The sequence below is a fragment of the Panthera onca genome, chromosome B1 (assembly GCF_046562875.1).
Source record: "Panthera onca isolate mPanOnc1 chromosome B1, mPanOnc1 haplotype 2, whole genome shotgun sequence".
Taxonomy (NCBI): Eukaryota; Metazoa; Chordata; class Mammalia; order Carnivora; family Felidae; genus Panthera; species Panthera onca.
Window position 1 is genome coordinate 120,400,193 of NC_138342.1, and position 19,805 is coordinate 120,419,997.

At 36.3% G+C, this 19,805-nt stretch overlaps 1 protein-coding gene across 3 annotated transcripts in view; it reads left to right on the plus strand.

Annotated features, from left to right (window-relative positions):
• The window catches only part of IL15 (interleukin 15), a 79,163-nt gene that overhangs the window by 27,515 nt on the left and 31,843 nt on the right, over positions 1-19,805 (plus strand). Inside the window, exon 1 of one of the 3 annotated variants that reach the window (XM_060654112.3) lies at positions 1,820-2,001. The exons of the other annotated variants lie outside the window; for them this stretch is intronic. The gene's annotated coding sequence lies outside the window, so the exon portion shown is untranslated. Of the gene's footprint in view, positions 1-1,819; positions 2,002-19,805 lie in introns of those variants that run through there. 3 annotated transcript variants of the gene reach the window in all.

Here is a 19,805-nt window from a genome sequence, read left to right on the forward strand (position 1 = left end):
AATTTTAAGATGCTCCTTAATGAGCACCTGGGTTACTGTAACAAGGATCCAGAAAGGTTTTATTTCTGTGTGATGTTCCTTTGAAGGTAGCTTTTATTTTGGGTAATCTGTTGGGAAACATACTAGACTATGCTCAAGAGATTTTGGCTGCATTGACATTTATGCTAACTTAATCTCACTTGTAGCATTTACTATTATCTTTGTTTCCTTTCTTATATTCTGAGAAAAAAATGCACTTAGGAAGATGAATTTGGGTACAGACCAGGTTATGTAGGCTCTCATCTGTGCATGCGTTCACTCAAAGCCCCTTCCTCCTTTATTTTGTCCAGGACTGCAACCTCCAGGCTTGGGTGGCCTTGAGTCACCATCATTTAATTCAATTTATGTCAAGTTTAAAATTTTTCTCTTACTATTTTTCTGATTATCAAAGTAGTATGTGCTCATTATAGTAAGAGTGAACACTACAGAAAACTGTAAAGTGGGGAAAATATTACCAGCAAGGCAATTACTAATCGGCAACTTGTTGCATTGTTGTTTTTTCTACATAGTTGATATAAAAAGGTTTGAAAATTTGCCTTGTAGTTTTGTTTTTTAACAGCAGACAGTGACATTTCCCTGTGACATTACATAAAAGTAATGTAAGTATTATTTTTAATACTGTGAGGTATTAATACTGTGAGTATTTTTAATACTATTTTAATATGAGGATAATACTGAGGTTTAAAAAAGGGGTGCCTGGGTGGCTCAGTCTGTTAAGCATTGTACTCTTGAGTTCAGCTCAGGTCATGATCTCATGGTTCATCGGATCAAGCCCCATGTCAGTGTCTGTGCTGACAGCTTAGGACCTGCTTGGGATTCTCTCTCTCCCTCTCTCTCTGCCCTTCCTCTGCTCATGCTCACTTGCTCACTATGTCTCACAAAATGAATAAATGAAATTAAAAAAATAAATAGGGGTGCCTGGGTGGCTCAGTCGGTTGAATGTCTGACTTCTGCTCAGGTCATGATCTCGTGGTTTGTGGGTTTGAGTCCCGTGTCAGGCTCTGAGCTGTCAGCACAGAGCCTGGAGCCTGCTTCCGATTCTGTGTCTCCCTCTCTCTCTGCCCCACCCCCCACTCACACTCTGTCTTTCTCTCCTTCAAAAATAAATAAACATTAAAATAAATAAATAAATAAAATGACAAAAAATGTATCACAGTCCATTATGATTTTGTTAATTTGTGGTTATTCAAAATAATATTTATGTGAATTTATTTTTGAATAAATTACTGTCCAGATTTCTGACAATTGTGTTAAGAAAAATTTTCTAGGAGGAGAATTAAGATGTCTGACACCTTAAATATTTTAACGGGGCTCAACACATATTCCAGGAAATATGTACAAATTTATACCTTCGTCACCATTTCGTGAGTCTTAATGACACTGCATCCTCACCAGTGACATTTAACGGTTTTAAAACAATTCTTCCTGGTTCCACGATGAATAGGGCAGTAGTTTGGGCCAAAGGTAATTTTCCTCCTAGAAACCATATAGAATGGAACTGTAGGGAGACTCAAAACTAAGTCTATCATAAACCACAGAGACAATGAAAAGCCATAAAATCCAAAACATGTGTCAGCATAGGCAAAAGCAACTGAGGCCAGCAGAATTTGTGCAGGAAGCCCTGCCGAGTGACACAGAGGAATGGCAGTATGGGAGGGGCCCTGTTGCAAATGTCAGTAGTCACAGGCAGATAAGTAGTCCAACAAGGAAAGAACCCTGTTCCCAGTGGGAACTAAGCTCCAGCAGGAAGTCATTGCTGTAAGAAATGGAGAAAGATTTTTTGTTCCACTGGTAGCAGATCTCACAGAGTACATCTTTCAAAAAGGAGTGGAATGCAATTGGATGGAAGGGGGGCTGTGTAACTTGGTGGCAGATTCCAGTGACGAAGCTGAGGAGCTCGGAAGAGATGCATGAACCACCTCTTAAAAACTCCGAGGGACTTCCCAAGGTGCATCCCGCCAGGTGGGGCCAAGTCATGGACTTTTTGCCTGGACTTTCCTCCTGACATGAAAATGTGAACAAATTAACAGGCTCTGTAGCTCATCCTGATTAGTGTGATTCAGCAGTTAGTAACAAATTCTTGCCCTTTTCTCCGCCTGTGAATAACCACGAAGGTGCGTTTTTTGTCACTGTGCGCACTTAGAAATGGCCAGCCTCACAGTAGCCCTTCTGCTAGCTTTCTCCCCTCTCCTGCTTCTTTCCCATTTTCACTTCCTCCTGCTTGCCTGGAATCCCACTCCTTAATGGAATACTTCTGTGCCTGATGATGATTTCATTTCTTTATTGTTTGGTTTCCATTGGGATTTCTCCTCTGCTTCACTTGCTACTCACAAAACATACTGCTCGATTTTCAAGCAATTAAAAATTCCCTGGTTACCTTTTTTGTTATTGATTTTGCAGCCAGAATTCTATCAGAGAAGAAACATTGAATAATTTTGGTCCTTTTAATTTTGTAATGACTTGCTTAATGGCCCAGCATATGGTAAATTTTGGCCAATATTCCAGTAGTAACTTAAAAAAAAGTGTGAATTTTGCCACTGTTGGGTACGTGTCAGGTAGATTAAGTTATTATTATTTGTTTGTTTTTTTTTTCAGACCTACCCTATCATTCCTGAATTTTTATTTTATTGTCAATCTATTCACTTGTAAGAGAGATATTTTAAAATCACCCACAGTAATGGGACATCTGCCTGTTTTTTCTTTAGTTCTATTCATTTTCTTTATAAAATTTAAAGCTATGGTTTTTAGAGGGTTATCTTTTAGATTGTATCCCCCTGGTGGATGGAGCTTTGCAGGGGTATGAAATACCCTCCTGTCTTTCTAATAAAGTTATTTGGCTTAACATCTGCTTTTTCCAATATATTTGCATGATCTATATTTTCCCTTCCACTTACCTTCAGCATGTCTTTGTCCTCATGTTACAGGTGCATCTCTTGTAAACAACATGTGGCTGTGTTTTACATTTTTGTTTTGAATTCCACCTGACAATCTTAGTCTTTTTCAGAGTATTTAGTCCATTTTCATTTAAAATAATCACTGATATGGTTGTGTTTATATCTACCATCCAACTATGGTTTCTTGTTTGACCCATCTCTTTATGTAGCTTTTTCTTCCTTTCTTGCCTTTGGGTGGATTAATCAATTTTTTATTATCCCTTTCTTCTATTAATTTGTTAATTAATCTTATTTTACTCTTATATGTTACCTTAAATATAACAATGTGTGTCTTTTTAATTTTTAATTTTTTGAAGTTTATTTATTTTGAGAGAGAGAGAGAGAGAGAGAGAGAGAGAGAGAGAGAGAAAGCAGGGGAGGGGCAGAGGGGGGGAGAGAGAGAATACCAAGCAGCCTGCATGCTGTCAGCACAGAGCCCAATGTGGGGCTCAAACTCATGATCCTTGAGATCATGACCTGAGCTGAAATCAAGAGTTGGACACTTGACTGACTGAGTCACCCAGGCGCCCCAGCAACATGCATCTTCTTAAAGTTGTACTCTAGATATTAACTATTAACTAGATATTATGATATTCCTCATTTGTGTATTATATTCTTTCTGATGATTTTTTAAAGAAGTATGATTTAACTCCTTTCAGAATAATACAAACTTTAAATTATTTTCATGAAGTCATAATATCATTGACACCTGAGGTTGGTCAAAATTTCACAAGAAGAAAACTATCCATGCTTTCATTTATAAATAGGAATGCAAACTCTTCAGAAAATTATCAAGAGAAAGACTCCAGCAACTCATTCAAGGAGTAATATATCATGATGAAGGAGAGATCACTCCAGGAATGAAAAATGATGAACTCTACTAAAAATAATTCATCATATTAATTAATCTAAGGGAAAAATTATGTGTTAATCTCTATAGATGCTGAGTGTTCATTTAACAAAATTCAACAGCCATTGTGGATTTTTTTTTTTAAAAAAGAGATAACTCAATACGGTAAGAGTTAAACATTTTGTAACCATGACAAACTATTTATGCACTCACACATTCATACACACACAAACTCAGCCCAAAGACAGCAAAATAATTAATGGCAAAATGCTAGAGGCACTTCTGCTATTTCTGCTAAAAGACAAACAAGATAAGGGCGCACAGCTCTCACACCTATTTGTAATAGTATGCCAGAGTTATTAATCAACAAAGCTAGACAAGAGAAACTGTTATTTGTAGATGACTTAATACTTAGAAAACCCCAAAAAATGTAACTGGAAAGATTTCTAACTATGATTCGATTCTAACATCTAAAAGAGAGAAAAAAAGAGACAAATCTGACTCACTAAATCCTTTGGTTGACAACAAAATCAAAAAGCAGCAACTCTGGAGAAATTCTAAAGAAGAATAATAAGCTGGGGAAAAGTATTTACCTCTGAAATCATCAAGAGTTGTTTCTCTAATATATTTTAGAAACTGTGGGGTTGGGGAGAAATAAAAACAGTAGAACAATGGAAAAAGATAATGATAATGAATAGACAGTTTGCAAGAAATACAAGTAGTGTATGTAACAAGAAATAGTCTTTCAATTCATTAAAAATATTCAACCTCATGCAAATTTTTAGTTGTTTTTTAATTTTATTTAGGGAATATGGGAATATAAGTATATGCTTTTCAATTTGCTTGCATTTCATTAGGAAACTTTCAAGAATTCACAGGAGCTAATACAAAAGGTTGTTTAAATAAAAAGAAGAATGTGGAGAGAATATAGAGTAGACAGGGAAAAGAATCACGGCACAATTTCTAACTGAATACCTTTTCGTATTGTTTTGTTATTCAACCATGTTTTACCTTTCCAGAAAAAATAAAATGTAATTTTTTGAGAATTTTTAAATTTAATCATATTTTATCTTGCATTGTTGATTACTGTAGGTTGAATTCTTTAAAGCGTTCATTTGTTATTTATATTTTTATTCTTTGAAATTATCTGTTCAAATTTTTTATAGAGATTTTTTCTTACAAAATTTTATAATCATTTCATATATAAGGAACTAGTACATTTTAAGATGTTTATTTCCACATTTTTAGTCTGTTTATCCTATTTTATTCATTGCACATTAATTTATAGAAATTAATCGTTTTTATTTTGTCAAATCTATCAATCTTATTTTGTTGAGGTTTTAAAAAATTGCTTTAAGCCTATCCAGAAATCAGATGCTTACTTACATATTGTTTTCTAGATGTCTTTTTTTACAAACTGGAATTTGTCATATGAAGTGAGATGAGAATATAATTTTTCTCCTAAATAGCTAACCAGCGACTGTATAGAATTTTTGTGAAATAGCAAACATTCTCTTACCTGCTGCTTTAAGATTTCTTTCACTGAGACAGCTATCAATCCTTCAGTGACAAGCTTATTTTCATTTTGTAGTAAATTTCAACATCTACTAGGCCTAGTTATTTTTTATTACTTTTATATTTCAAAATTATTTTTACCAGTGTATTTTTCCACATAAACTTAAAAATAATAGTGTCAATTTCACTTCCTTTGTCAAGTTTTTTTGTCAATTTTACTTCCAATTTCATTTCTTGTGAAATAATTTGGAAAAATGATATCTCTGTAATATACATTGTTACCATCCAGGAATAAAATATGCATTTCAACTTATTTGATTGTTCTTTTTGCTTTTCAAGCTAGTTTTATTGATTTTTTTATATAGTTCTAGTACATTCCTTATCCTATTCATTCCTGAGTATTGTATAATTTTGTCAGTAATGTGAATTAGATAATTTTCTATCTTGCTAAGATATAGAATGATGAATATGAAAATAAGTAGTTATTTAATTTTTATTTTTCATTCATTTCTTTATAAACCATCTCATAGAACTTGTGATTTTAGGGGCTCCTGGGCTCAGTCAGTCAGATGTCAGACTCTTGGTTTTGGTTCAGGTCATGAACTCATGGTTCCTGGGTTCAAGCCCTGTGTCAGGCTCTGGGGTGATAGTGAGGAGCCTGCTTTGGATTTTCTCTCTCCCTCTCTGTCCCTCCCCTGCTCACTCTCTCTCTCTCTCTCTCTCAAAATAAACATTAAAACAAACGAACAAACAAAAAAACAACCTTGTTGTTTTAGTCCAGTATGATGTCTCAGGTAATTTGCTTAGCTTTGTTAATTAAATAATTGTAGAATAAAAAGGAACAATTGTAGAGGAGTGTCTGGATGGCTCAGTCGGTTAAGCATCTGACTCTTGGTTTGGGCTCAGGTCATGATCTCACTGTTCATGGGTTTGAGCCCTGCATCTGGCTCTCCACTGACAGTGTGGAGCCTGCTTAGGATTCTCTTTCTCTCTCCTTTTCTCTCTGTGCCCCTCCACTATTTTCTGTCTCCCTCTCTCTCTCTATCTCTCAAAAAAAAAAAAAAAAGAAAGAAAGAAAGAAAGAAAACCACAAAACTTAAAAATACAATTGTATAATCTGTAAGTAATAGTTTTATGTTTTTGAATATAATTATAATTGTAGTTTCTTATTTTTATACGTTATGTGTATTAATTAGAAATTCCAAGAAAGTGCCGAAAAATAGCCATCAGAGTATCTATTCTTATTCTTGAATACAGTGGGGATACTTACAGTGATTTGCTAGTAGGTTTGAAGTTGGTATTAGTTTAAGGAAGATTTGATTAAGAAATTATTCTATCCCCATTACTAAGAATTTTCTATTTTTTAAAAAAAAGAATGGGTAGTGAATTTTGTCAAAGGTATTTTTAGGGCACAACTGATGCAGTATTTAAGAGATTGGACTGACTGGAATTTGAAGCCCTGCTCTACTGGTTAGTACAGCATTGCATTGGAACCTGGGGCTAGCGGCTTATGCAGTCGTGTCAATATTTATACAGTGCAGATAGAAATCATACCTGCCTCATAGGCATTCTATAAATGGCACATGAGCTGAAGCCTTTCATGTGTTTTTCATTGCCCTTGGAATATAGTTGGCGTTCAGTAAGCAATGACTATTATTGCCATCTGTTGAGGTGATGGTATGATTTTTCTATGGGATAACTTACAGTGAATGAATTTCAGCAAAGCAAGTCTGACTGGAATCTTGGATAGCAGTGGCCTGTCTTTGTCAGAGCACATATCCGCCCACCCTGTGTTTGAGCACCTGTGGTTTAACTCACACCCCTTTTTTCACTCTCAGCATGCCACTCACCTTAAAAAAAAACAAAAACAAAAAATGTGCTTGCTTTGTCCAGTCAGCAGGATTAGGAAACAAGTTTGTCTTCTACTTTTCAGGACTCTGTTTATTCAGTTATAGGAAGGAAGGGTGGAGTGAAGTCAAATGCTAACCTTTCAAACACTTTTATTTTCTTTTAGTTCTCTTATAGTGGGTGATATTGGGAAATGTGTTATTTTTGTCTTGGTATTGTGCACATAATTTAGGAAGTTGTCAAAACACTCTGAGGGGTAGCCATATACACATATATACTGAGGGCTGGTCATATATGTATATTAACATGAACCTCACTTGCTAACCTCACTTAGTAAGCTTATGTAATTCACTATCTAAATTTTAATTTTCTGATGCAATAGATCACTTAAATATTCGATGGAAAAGCTGACCCGACGTTAACATTTTATGGGATATTAAGCTTCGTCTTCTGTCTTTGTTGTTAGTAAAGCTCACTTTACAGAGATGGAATTTGTGCATTAAATGAGTATACAGGATGCACGATTATCTTTTACTAATACATATTTTATAATTGTGGTTAAGCCACTTTGTAATTTTATTAAAATTTGTTAAATGATTGCTTTTGAGATAGAGATAATACTTAGTGCCACATTTCCCGGAAAATATATGCGTATCCTTGTGGAGATATATTTTCTTTAAAGTGGAAGGCGTTTGGAAAGATAGATGCCACAGATCCTCTGAGCCTCCGTCTGTGTTACCAGGCCATGCTTTTAAGCCATGTCTGTTGTCCTAGGGTCAGCTTCCTTTACGCCACCTCACCGCTGCCTCTCCTGTGCAAGCTGCTGGCTCTTTCTCAGCCATCTTCTGTGTTCCTTTGTGGGTTTAGGCAGACACGCCTGAATTCCTTCCAGAGAGGAGGCTTGGCTGTGTTACCTCAGTCCTTTCCTCTGCTTAGCTAATCCTTTGTTGTTGTTGTTGTTGTTGTTGTTTTTTTTTTTTTTTTTATCACATTCGGCTACCTCCCGAATGGATATCACATTTGGTATCCATGAGGAATTGCGAAGCAGGGAGGCAGGACCAAGTGCCCTCTCAACCCACTTTCCCAAGGGTATCCACCCATGGCTGGAGAATTTATTGCACACATGTCTTCTTCAACCTCTGTTTCTCTTAGCCTTCTTACCCTCCTGGCTGAAACATCACCTTGCATCACATCTTTCCGATTCCGAGGGCAACCTGTTTTCTAGCATTTATACATAGATAGTGTTTTCCCTCTTTACTGTGAGAGAAACTCTATCTAGACCAAGTTTCATTTTCAGGGCAGAAGCCTCCAGAAAGCTAGGTGGTAGGGATCTTCCAAACAGGAGTAAATATTGACTTAACTGAGAAGAGTGTAGCACAGGGGTAAAAACAGGGATGTAAGCCAGGCTGCTTGGTTTCCTGCTCTAGTGATGCTACTTACTTACTAGCTGTGTAACTTTAGGTGTGTTATGTAATTTCTCTGTTCCTCAGATTTCTCACCTTTAAACTGATGATAATAATTACCTTCCTTAGAAAGTTGCCATCAAAAAAAATTTAGTTAAAAATATATGTATAGCTTAGAACAGTAACTGATACATAGTATTTGGTATTTGTTAGCAATTATTATTTTAATATTATTAACCACATTCCAAAAATTATCCTTCTTTAATATATCTGAAAGTATTGGAACATAAGTATAATGTGGTAAAGTGATCGACCCAACTGGAGGGAGATAGGTAACTTCTTATTGGCAACCAAATGCAAAATTTAGAAATGCAGGTGCCTGATTAAGTAGGACTTTGAAGGTGCCATAGAATTTAGACATAATAGTAAGCAGGAGGAAGATTTGATAAAATATGGGTGACAGTAATATTGCTTTAAATGAATCCATAAGGAATACAAAGAGTAGAATCAAAGAGTGAGAGAGAGAGATTGTACTCAAGGCAATTCAGCCTTAAGGACACACAAGCCTAGATTAAGTTGTTACAAATAGCAGCAGGGATACAGGAAAACATAGAGATGGCCATCTGGGGTCAGACAGAGGTTCTGGCCACTGCTGAATTTCAGATAAATGGAGATTTGTCAGAAGAGAGTATTGTCTGGCAGAATTTTGTGTGTGTGGGGGGGCATGTTGGGAAGTATTCCTTTCTCTGCTATAGTCTCTAAGAGTTTTTGTAGGCCTGGGCAGAAAAATTTTTATTTTATTTTTATTTTTTTTAAGTTTATTTATTTAGAGAGAGAGAGAGAGACGGGGTGGGGGGGGCACAGAGAGAGAGGGAGAGAGAGAATCTCAGGCAGGCTCCATGCTGTCAGTGAAGAGCCCAATGTGCGGTTCCATCTCACGAACCATGAGATTGTGACCTGTGCTGAAATCAAGAGTCAGACACTTAACCAACTGATCCACCCAGGCTCCCCCAAAATTTTGATTTTAGATTAATTTTGAGATAGTGATAGGCCATTCAGGTAGAAATACCAATTGGTCAGGAATTGACAGATGTTTTGTGTTAAGGGCAAGATGGTAAATATTTTAGTCTTTGTGGGCCAGATATGGAATCTGTTACATAATCGTTTTAAATTTTCTAAGTTCTGCTTTTGATTTTTTAAAAAAGGTAAAATTGTAGAACAAAAACAGGCTGCAACCTGATTTGCCCCATCAAGACATAGTTTGCCAACACTTGCTGTAATTTACTGCAAAAGAACAGAACCTTGGCAGAGTTGTTGGGGTCAGAGATTTAGAATTCTTCATCTTTAGCATGATGTGATTTGAGAAATCATTAGTGAGCACGGACACTACATACAGTATTCTCATTCAAATTGAATATTGCTGTTAAAATAAAATTATATAAATATTTAAAGTGAGAAAATTTTTGCCTAGAAATAGATTTTATAAAATGATGTTCTACATTTTGTGAGCTCTGTAAAGTTACATTGTAAAAACTTCTCTATCAACATATACAAAAGTATATTCAGTAAAATTAACAGAGATGTGTTTTAAAAATATTGATTAGAACTTAACAGTTAAACTGTTTCAGAGAATTCTTAATTTCATAGTTCCATAGAAATTGATGCAAAATAATGTTTGACTTATTGGGTGTTGCAGAGACAAAAAGTGAAGATTTTGGTTTATGATGCTTTCATCTTGATAAACTACAGAATGAAACAGGACATAAGAATGGTAGCTAGCTGCATTTGGGCTTCAAGGCATTGGGATTACTTATGTTTTAACTGTGGGATTGGAAGGAATAGTATTCTTTTAAAACTGACCAAAATATATGCATAATAGAAAGAATTTAATAAAACAATTTGAGTTCTTTAATTATATACAAATTAACCAAAATCAATGGTGCAATCCAAAGAAGATTCTTAAGATAGCCAAAAGTAATGAGTCTGCTTATTCCCTCAATTCAAGTAGATTACTATGGAGGAAGTACATTTTCCTAACTGAATTTTATTGATCTTAAATTTAGCAAAAGCATTTTGCATTTTACAACAGATTTCTAGAGAGGTTGAATATTTTCCTGTTAAAACCCAGAAATTATTGTTTTCTTTAAGGTGATACTTTATTTCAGATAAACTTTTGAAATCTACAAAGAATATTACTGTCTCGCAGATTCAGAGTTCAGATTACAAAAAAAAAATTATTTTAGATAAGCACAATATTATGTTCAGTTTCAGGTTCTAAGTTTTGAGGGAAACATTGATAAATAGAATTTGACTTAGGAGAAGTCAACCGAGACTATAAAATATCTAGGTACTAACTCAGATGAAAAATAGTCAAAACAGCTAGCATGGAAAAGAAAGACCTTGAAGGGGCTGGATGTGGGGGTGGGCTACATGTATATCATTTTTCTCCAATATTTAAAATAGCAGAAGCAGCAGATTAATCCATTCATCCATTCATCCATCTATCTATCCACCCATTTATCCATCCAACCTTTTAAAAATAACCTTCTTTATTTTGGTCACCGTGCATATACTTGAGGTACAAAGATGTGTACGATAACCCCTACCTAAAGCAGCTCACAGACCAGTGGGAAGACTCAGTTTTGTGGGCACACTTACTAGCTAGGTAAACTAATCAGCCTTTGTTTCCTCCTCCTTAAATCTGAATAACAATAACTAGCTCATAGGTTATATGAGGAAAAAATGAGGGTGTGGAAGGTACTTCAGAGTGCTAGGGAAGCTTAGATGATTTCATGTGGTAGTCTGAGGGTTACATTGACAAGAAATTACCAACATATTTTCTAAATCTCGTGATTGAAAAATTTATATATAGTGAATCAGTTATATGTTGCTGTATAACAAAACATCCAAAATTTAGTAGCTTAAAGCCACAACACTTATTTCTCATGATTCTGTCTATTGGCTGGGCAGCTTTTCTGCTGGTCTTGTCCGGTCTTATCCATGATCTCCTTACTCACATATCTAGGAGCTTGAGACTGGCTGTGGTCTGAGTTTTTCTCTCCCTGTAGCTTCTTCATTAGTAATTTCCCTGGATTTTCTTTCATATGAACAGGAGCTCCAAGATGGCGACAGTAGGGTGGCAGGGCCCCCTAGGACCTACCCTTGGAGATTACTCATTGTTTCTGCCACATCCTCTCAGTCGTAGAAAGTTATAGGGACAGGACCAGCCCACATTAGTGGGAGGGGAAATAGATTCCAGCTCTTGATGGGAGGAATGGTGAAGTAAGAGCACAGGGACAGGACAAAATTTTAGGACCATGTTTGTAATGTGGTGCATCTTCATTCCACATTCGATAAAATGTAAATATTTTTCTATATACCATGGCTAACAGTTGTATATTTTTTTTCTGTGCTTCAGTAATCATTACTAGCAAATAATAATATGAGATAAGATATGGTGGCCTTCTCTACAGCTCATAGTAATTGCTTATAATTAAAGAAAACTTGCACCCACATCTAGCTGGTGGCTTGAGTGAAGGATCTGTTTGCATCTATAGGAAATCTACTAGTTGAAGAGTTTTAAAGTCTTAGTTGAGCATTACCGTATCTTCAGTGGTTTAGCAATAGAAAATAAATGCTGTCTCTTAATAGCTGTCACGTTTATTCCTCAACGACAGAAAGATAAATGTATTTTAATTCAACTTTTTTTTTTCCTCTTCGTGCATAACCAAGGCTTATAGAGCATAGAGTGGGGATGGGGAGTGATTTTGTTTGTTTGTTTGTTGCTCCCAATAATGTGGAGCATTGAACAAGCAGATGAAACTCAGCACGTAGCACTTGGTCTTTCCGGTTTGGGTGCCAGCTTGGTTGACACTAGATTTGTGTAGGTTTCAGGCAGTTTTCCGGGCATTCTTTGTTGTAGTATAAAACCACAACCTAGAGCACTTCCAACCTCTGTTTACTTAATAGGATGTGAATCCCTTTTGTTGTTTTTTTAATGGTCAACTGAAATGCAGCATGCATAGGATGCACATACAGATTAATGAAACTGATTTTCACATGTGCTTTGTGGAATCCTTTGATTATTTTATTGTGATATCTCCTATAAAACTTCATTCTGCTTTCACAAACCTGTATATCTCTTCAGTGTATAGGGGAATGAAGGCAGAAGTATTACCCAAATGAGTTTGCAGAGGATTTCAGAAAGGTCGACTTATAAAATGTGTCAGAAATCTCTGAAGTTTCATAAAATAAAGTATTTAGAGGTACAGTAATTGCATCTTAAATGCTTACTGCACCTTAAATACTGCGTTAGGCACGTTGCGTGCAGGACCTCATTACTTCTCAATACAACCATTTATTATTTGTATTATTATGTTTTTCAGAAGCTCTGGAAGTTAAATAAATAAACATATAGGGATATATTAGTTTTCTATGCTGTGTAATAAATATTTACAAACTTAGTGACTTAAAGTAACACCCATTAACTATATCACAGTTCTGGGGATTAAAAGTCAAACAAGTTCTACTGGGTATTCTACTCAGAGTATCAAGGTAGAAATTAAGGTTTCTGCCAGACTGAGCTGTTGTTATCTGGAGGTTCTGGAAAGAATCCATGCCAAGCTCATTCAGCTTGTGGGCAGAATTTAGTTCTTTGTTATAGGAGTAAGGTCCTTATTTCCTTGCTGGCTGTCAGCAGGGGTCATGCACCGTACCTAGAAACCATCAGTATTCCCTCTTTTTTTAATTTAATTAAAAAAAATGTTTATTTTTGAGAGATAGAGCATGAGCCAGGGAGGGACAGAGAGAGAGGGAGACACAGAATCTGAAGCAGGCTCCAGGCTCTGAGCTGGTGTGGGGCTCGAACTCACAAACTGCGAGATAATAACCTGAGTCAAAGTCGGATGCTTAACCAACAGAGCCACCCAGGTGCCCTGAGTAGTCACTTTTATATGGCTCCCTCAATCTTCAGACCAGCAAAGGCATGTGTGGTCCTTATGATCTGAGACTCCCTGACTTCCCTTTCTTCTGCCAGGCAGAAAGAGTTCTCTGTTTTTAAAGATTCATGTGATTAGATTAGCCACTGTTTCTCCCCCTGCACCATCGCCTTCAATAATCTCCCTATTAAGGTCGACTATACCCATATAATGTGACACAACCGCAGCAGTGGTATTTCATCATATGCACATCTAGGGTGGGATTTGGGGGGTGGGGTGGGATGTATAATTCTGCTTGCTACATCCTATTACTCAAAACAGTAATTGACAGATTTGGAGGTCAAGCCTGGGTTTTGGGTGAATGACAGACCTTTGTCCCTATATCACATTGATCATAGGGTTTGATTTTATCCATAGGCATTATGGAGACCAGCCTTACTGCTATATAGCCAGACTGTGTTGGTGCCACAGACTGCTGTAAAAAATACTGCCTTGGAGGGTTCCAACACAAGCTTTACATGCACACTGGTCCTGTAAAATAGGAGATGCAGATGGTCAAGAATCACATAAATTAGGTTTTGTTATGCTCTACATATTTCTGTGATTTGTGCTAATGTCTGTTTAGTCTGCCCTATTTGATTTCAAGCTTTGGTTTCTACTTTGTACCCTGTCTTCCCACTGTTTATCTTATAAACACACTTTAAATATTTGGTTAACTGAGAGTCAGGCTCATTTGTTTCTTTTGGAAATTTGAGTGCAATAATGGTTTTTCTTTTTATTTATATACTTTTAAGAATTAATTTGAGTATGATTCCTATAGCAATATGCTAAAGGAACTAATTGCAGAAGATATAAAGCCAATTAAGAAAAATTCCATTCTTGATCAAACAAAGCTACCATTGACTGGAGACCACATGAAGCATGTTTTTATGAAGCAGAATATTGGAAGTGGGGTATACCACAATAAAGGAAAACAGATAAGTGTTATCTTATTGATTTTAAATAACATAAACAATTATGTATCATGTATTTCTTAGGCTCTTGAAGCTAACATTTTTGAGAGAACCATTGATTTCTTTATTGGCAGCTTTGAATCTTCTTCTCCACCGCCCCTCCCCCCCACCACATTAAGACACTAATAGGCACCTGCTTTGTTCCCCATGATTTACTAGGTCAAGCAGAGCCGTAGGGACTATAACCTCCTCACCTGTATCAGGAACAGTGCAGTTTGTGTGCGAAACAAAGTCCAGTCCTGGTTTTCTCAATAGCTAAGTAATTTGGGATCACTAGACATCTCTGAAATAGGCAGTTCTAAAATTCTATTACATTTTAAACACATCTGTGACATATTTTGGTTAGTTTCTGAGTTGCCAGAAATATTTCATTTATTTTGGTTTGACTGCTTAGAAATTTGTTTGCTGGATCTCATAAAGACATATGAAAAAATTTTACAGTTGAACTTGCATGAGCATTACAGTAAAGTTCATTGGCACGTATATGGGGTTTGTCATACTTAAATTATAGGATTGTTCTTTCTTTACACAAGAATACTTTCTTGGGTTCTGGCTTTTATGCACACTTTGTTCTTCTTGAATAAGTGTTCCATTTTTATCCTGTCTCTCTTATTTCACCAGAACTCTTTTACCTGGATTGTTATTGGTCACAATTTATGCATCATTGTCCTTTAATGAGATGTTCATATTTCTTCTATCTAGGATAAAATACCAATATATTAAAGCACAGACATCATGATAGCAGACTATGGCCAGAGTTGTCTTGCATTGAATTGTTAAAGACAACTTGGTAAAGTTGATTGCGCCTTTCTTTGTGAACTACGTTGTATGAAACACTGGTATTGTCATTCTTATGGGTTCTCTTCCAAGTTGATGGCCCACTTGTGACAAGTCAAAGCATCCTGTTGATATTTTAAAGTGTTAAAGAAAATTAAATGGACAGTTAAATTAGAAACGGGGTCTGAGCTATAACTTCTTTCCCTGGAAGGGAGGATATTATGGGGAACATGCACATAGGGAATGATTTTTCTGGTAATAAAGTTTGGAAAATAGCAACCAAAACAGAACGTAACTATTCATGCTGTCATTCAGTACGTAGAGAACAAAAAGAGTTTTCACTATGTAAAAGCCTATACTACTATATGTTTGCAGTGATGCCTTAGTGCAAGGGGAAACAGCTGTTTGTCTGTTTTTCTTTTGGTTTTATTTTCTTTTTACACCGCCATTCTATCAGTACGTGGCTTCATAAAGCTGTAGGATTCTGATAGGAAAACTACCGAGTCCATGTGCTTTGGAAGCCAATGTGTTGATTTTCTAGCTGGATAGCAATATTTTATTATAGCTGGAGGGAGAGTGTGACTCTAAGTGTTCAAGGCAGGAAGCCTAATGCCACCAATACCATGTCCAGGAGTGAGCTATCTCCTGTGTTTTATGTGCTTCATTCTACTGAATGAATATTGGATTACTGTTTTTATTTTGTTGTTGTTGTTGTTCTTTGAATATCAGAGACTTGTCAGTGGGTTCTGTTTCTGCTGAGCACTTGATGGAAAGTTTTGTTGTAAAGCTTCCTTCATGGAGATGGCTTTATGTCTTGGCTATAAAGGGAAGTCCTATAAAATGTGATCGGAAGTTATGTTTATAGTTGCCACCCGTGTGCTATTAAAAGCTCAGAACCTGAGTGTTAGTTTTAACTCAGAGCTGTGTTTGCCCAGTATATTTGGACACACCCTTCATCCTTCCGCTTTCTTTCTCCAAAACACCCCCCCCCCCCCCCAGTATTCCTGGAGGGGCTCCATAGTCTTGTTCCACTCACCCGTGGTGTACATTAGAACCAAGCTTTCTGGGTGTCCTCCTTGGATATTTACATTGTCAAAGACCAAAAATCCTTGATGTTCAGTAATTTCCTCTTTTATTACTCTAGGAATAGCTCCCAAGAACTGCTTCACGCATGGGAGTCCCCAGTGAGTATTAACTGAGATTTTAGGAAGATTTTTAAATTGAAAGCAGCATTCTTTAATGGCAGTTCTTCTGTATTGAAACTTCTTGTTCTCCACCTACGTTTTGTGGCCAGAAGCTATTCAGTAGCCTATCTTTGTATTCTTATTAGCTGATATCTATGACCTTCAGCCCAGCCAGTACACGCCTAAATTCTCCATGTAATTCTGTAACTTATTAGTGGTCCCGTTTTGCCTAAACAGGGAGAGCCTGAGAGACTGCCTGTTTTCCATTACTGTATATTTTTCTTTCCCCCAAACACTTTGAGATTGTTGCTCTGAACTCGAACACGAGATAACCCATGAAACATGGTTTCTTTCCTTCTCTTTTTTTCATATGAGTTGGTGTGTTTAATTAACTTGAGTAAAAAAGGAGAAGACATTTTTAAAAGAGAAATAGAAGTCATAGTAATCTTTTGTTCTGCCTGGAAACAGGTTGCTCAGCATACAAAGGGAGACTAAACTATACAGATATTTCCTCACATTTTCCTTTAAAAATAAATAAATAAAAAGGTATGTGGCAGTCCAGGCAGACTGTTTCATTGTGCTTTAATGGCCCATGGTAACCCAGATGTTGAAATGCTCTAAGTGGGAAAGGAATTTTCTGTCATCTTCTTTTCTGCTAATGGTGTTTATTTTATGTAAATATTCAGTTCTAGCATGATAATGGGTGCCCAAGGGAATCAAAGTGAAATAACAGGATTCTTAACATATTTCTCATTCCCATATAATTTATGTTTCATATATTTCTACTGGAAACTGAGAAAACATTTTTTTTTCCTAAGGCAATTCCTCTGCATGGCCTTTTTACCCTATTATAAAGCTTTCTTTCTTTTCAGACAATAGCCCACAGAATCTCTCCGGTGCTCAGTTTAAGTCATTAATTGGTTTGATAAGGGTTGTTAGTACAGAAGGCTTATTCTCTCCATTTGTTGTATGTAACTCCCAGACATTAAGTGACCCATTTTGTTGTTCCTGAGGCCAAGACTCATTATTTTCTTTTGGCACCATACAGACTGTGGATTTCAATTAAATTCACAGACTTATAGCTCATATTGAAGTATCTTCTGCTGAGCAGTGATTTTTCTAGACAATTGTTCAAAATTTTTGATGAAGAGTCAACATTAGATACAACATTTGAATGCATGTACTCTACCATAGAGATTGTAAGATTTTGTTCTTTTCGTGTGTCTTTCCTCCTTTAAAATAGGTTTTGCTATTTTATTTTTTGCTATTTTGCTAAAAAACTGTGGTTTTTTTTTTCTGAACCTTTGTTCGGAGTTAACAAGGGCAAGTTTAACTATTAGCTTCTCATATAAATTATTAATATGTTAATATCCAGCTTTGTTCTTCTTATATATATACTTCCCTCTTAAATCCATATTTGTTGAGAGAAAATGTGAACACTAGGGAAACTTTACTTAACAGTGATTAACTGTGAATATTCTTTATTGAATCTAACCTTGGAAAATATTGATAATTGAATTCCACCAACAGAATTAATTTTAATAATGTTACAAAAATTTTCCCACCAAAGTTTTGTAACTGAACCAAATGAAAGTTTGTCCACTCAGTGCACAGCAAGCCAATAAAAACTGACACTGAGCGTTTACAGTGAACAAAGATACTGTATTGGTGTGGCACCACCCAGGAAAATGGGGAGCTAATGCTCAAAGGTCCCAAACTCTCTGATGTCTTGGAGGTGAGGGGTTTTAAGGGCAAAATTTGGAGCAAGGGTCTCCTGAGAAGGTGGACACTGTTGATTGGAGGCCCTGAGGGTCATGTTAGCAGATGCTACTTAATAACTTCTGGTGCCACTCCATCTGGTCCTTGGGACGTCTGTGCCATCCCAATAGACTTGGAATCTGAGATTTTGTTCTGTATGTGAGAGATTTCATTAGTGCTGATTAACTACTTGTCCTGTAGTTACTTTGAATAGTAAGTAAACCTTCTTGCCCCTTGAGCATGTGTGTTCTTGCCTGGTCCAGCCATGCATTGGAGGTGATATGACCTCTAGTGTTTATCTTTCCATCTGAATTAGCAAGATGGATGCTGGCTTCCTAGTTAGAGTTCTAGAGGGGACTATATCCCAATCATACCGTGAACAGATTTGTAGAGATTGAATAATGAAGAGCATTAGTAGCCAAAGAGGGTCACAATCCAGAAGAGAGATCCTATTAGGCATATGTGCTGAGGATGCTAGAAAATTTCATATAGATGTGGATACCAACTAATTATGACTCAACCCTGTACTTTTTCAGCTAATAATTAACACATGGGCTCAACATTAAATCAACTACAAATTCTCAGGTCTTCCCTTTTCCTGTAAAAGTGATGACTGTCAATTACCAGGAATCACAAATGTATTTATTAAAGTAGAAGGACTGTTTATCAGATTAAGGTAATAGTTTAATAGATGAACAGCTAGTCTGACTATTCTTACTAGCTGATGTTAAAAAAATGATATGTGACATTTTTCTCTTCAGTTTTTCATTTAATTACTAATTCCTGTCAAGGACAATTCGTAGGTAACATTACTGTCTAAGAATCTAAAATAGTATCCCATTGCTTAGAAAATCAAATCAGATCCCTCAGCTTCATTTTGTAGGTCATATGTAATCCTACACCAGCCTGACTATTCAAATGTGTTTTATTGGTGAAAAATTTTCCTGTACCCTTTAAGATTCTGGTGGCTGGTCTAAGAATTAAGTTGACATGAGACAAATTAACAGGAGAAAATAAAATTGAATTATGTACGTAGGGGGCTCCATAAGATTATGAGGCCCATAAGCAGTCAGGCATTTGAGGCTTATGTGCCATCCAGAGCTAAGGAGAAGAGGATGGGGTCTGGGACTTCAATGGGAGGGAAGACAATTCACAGGAAGATGAAAAAGAGCAAATGTTTGGTAAACAAATATTTGCTAGGTGATACAGAAGCAATGGGGCATAGAGAAGGATTTTACCAAACAGATTTTGCTAACTTCCTCCCTGTCTACCACTCCTAGCTCATATTATATACTGTTGTTATCTCTGGTGGTAGCTCCCTTCCCAGGGTGGGTCCTCTAAATTCTTTCAGGCAGTTGGGGGAAGGCCAAAGATTTTTCTGGAACCTTCTGTTTCTTAAAAATAATCAGCTTAGAATAATCTACATGCCAAAGAGACACATCCTGGGATGACAAATTTTGCTTCTCTACAATTTCCTTTGACTTCCTTTGATACCTTTTTTTTCAATGGCACCTCTTAGGTTTTCTCATACTCAGGTGTTATTATTTA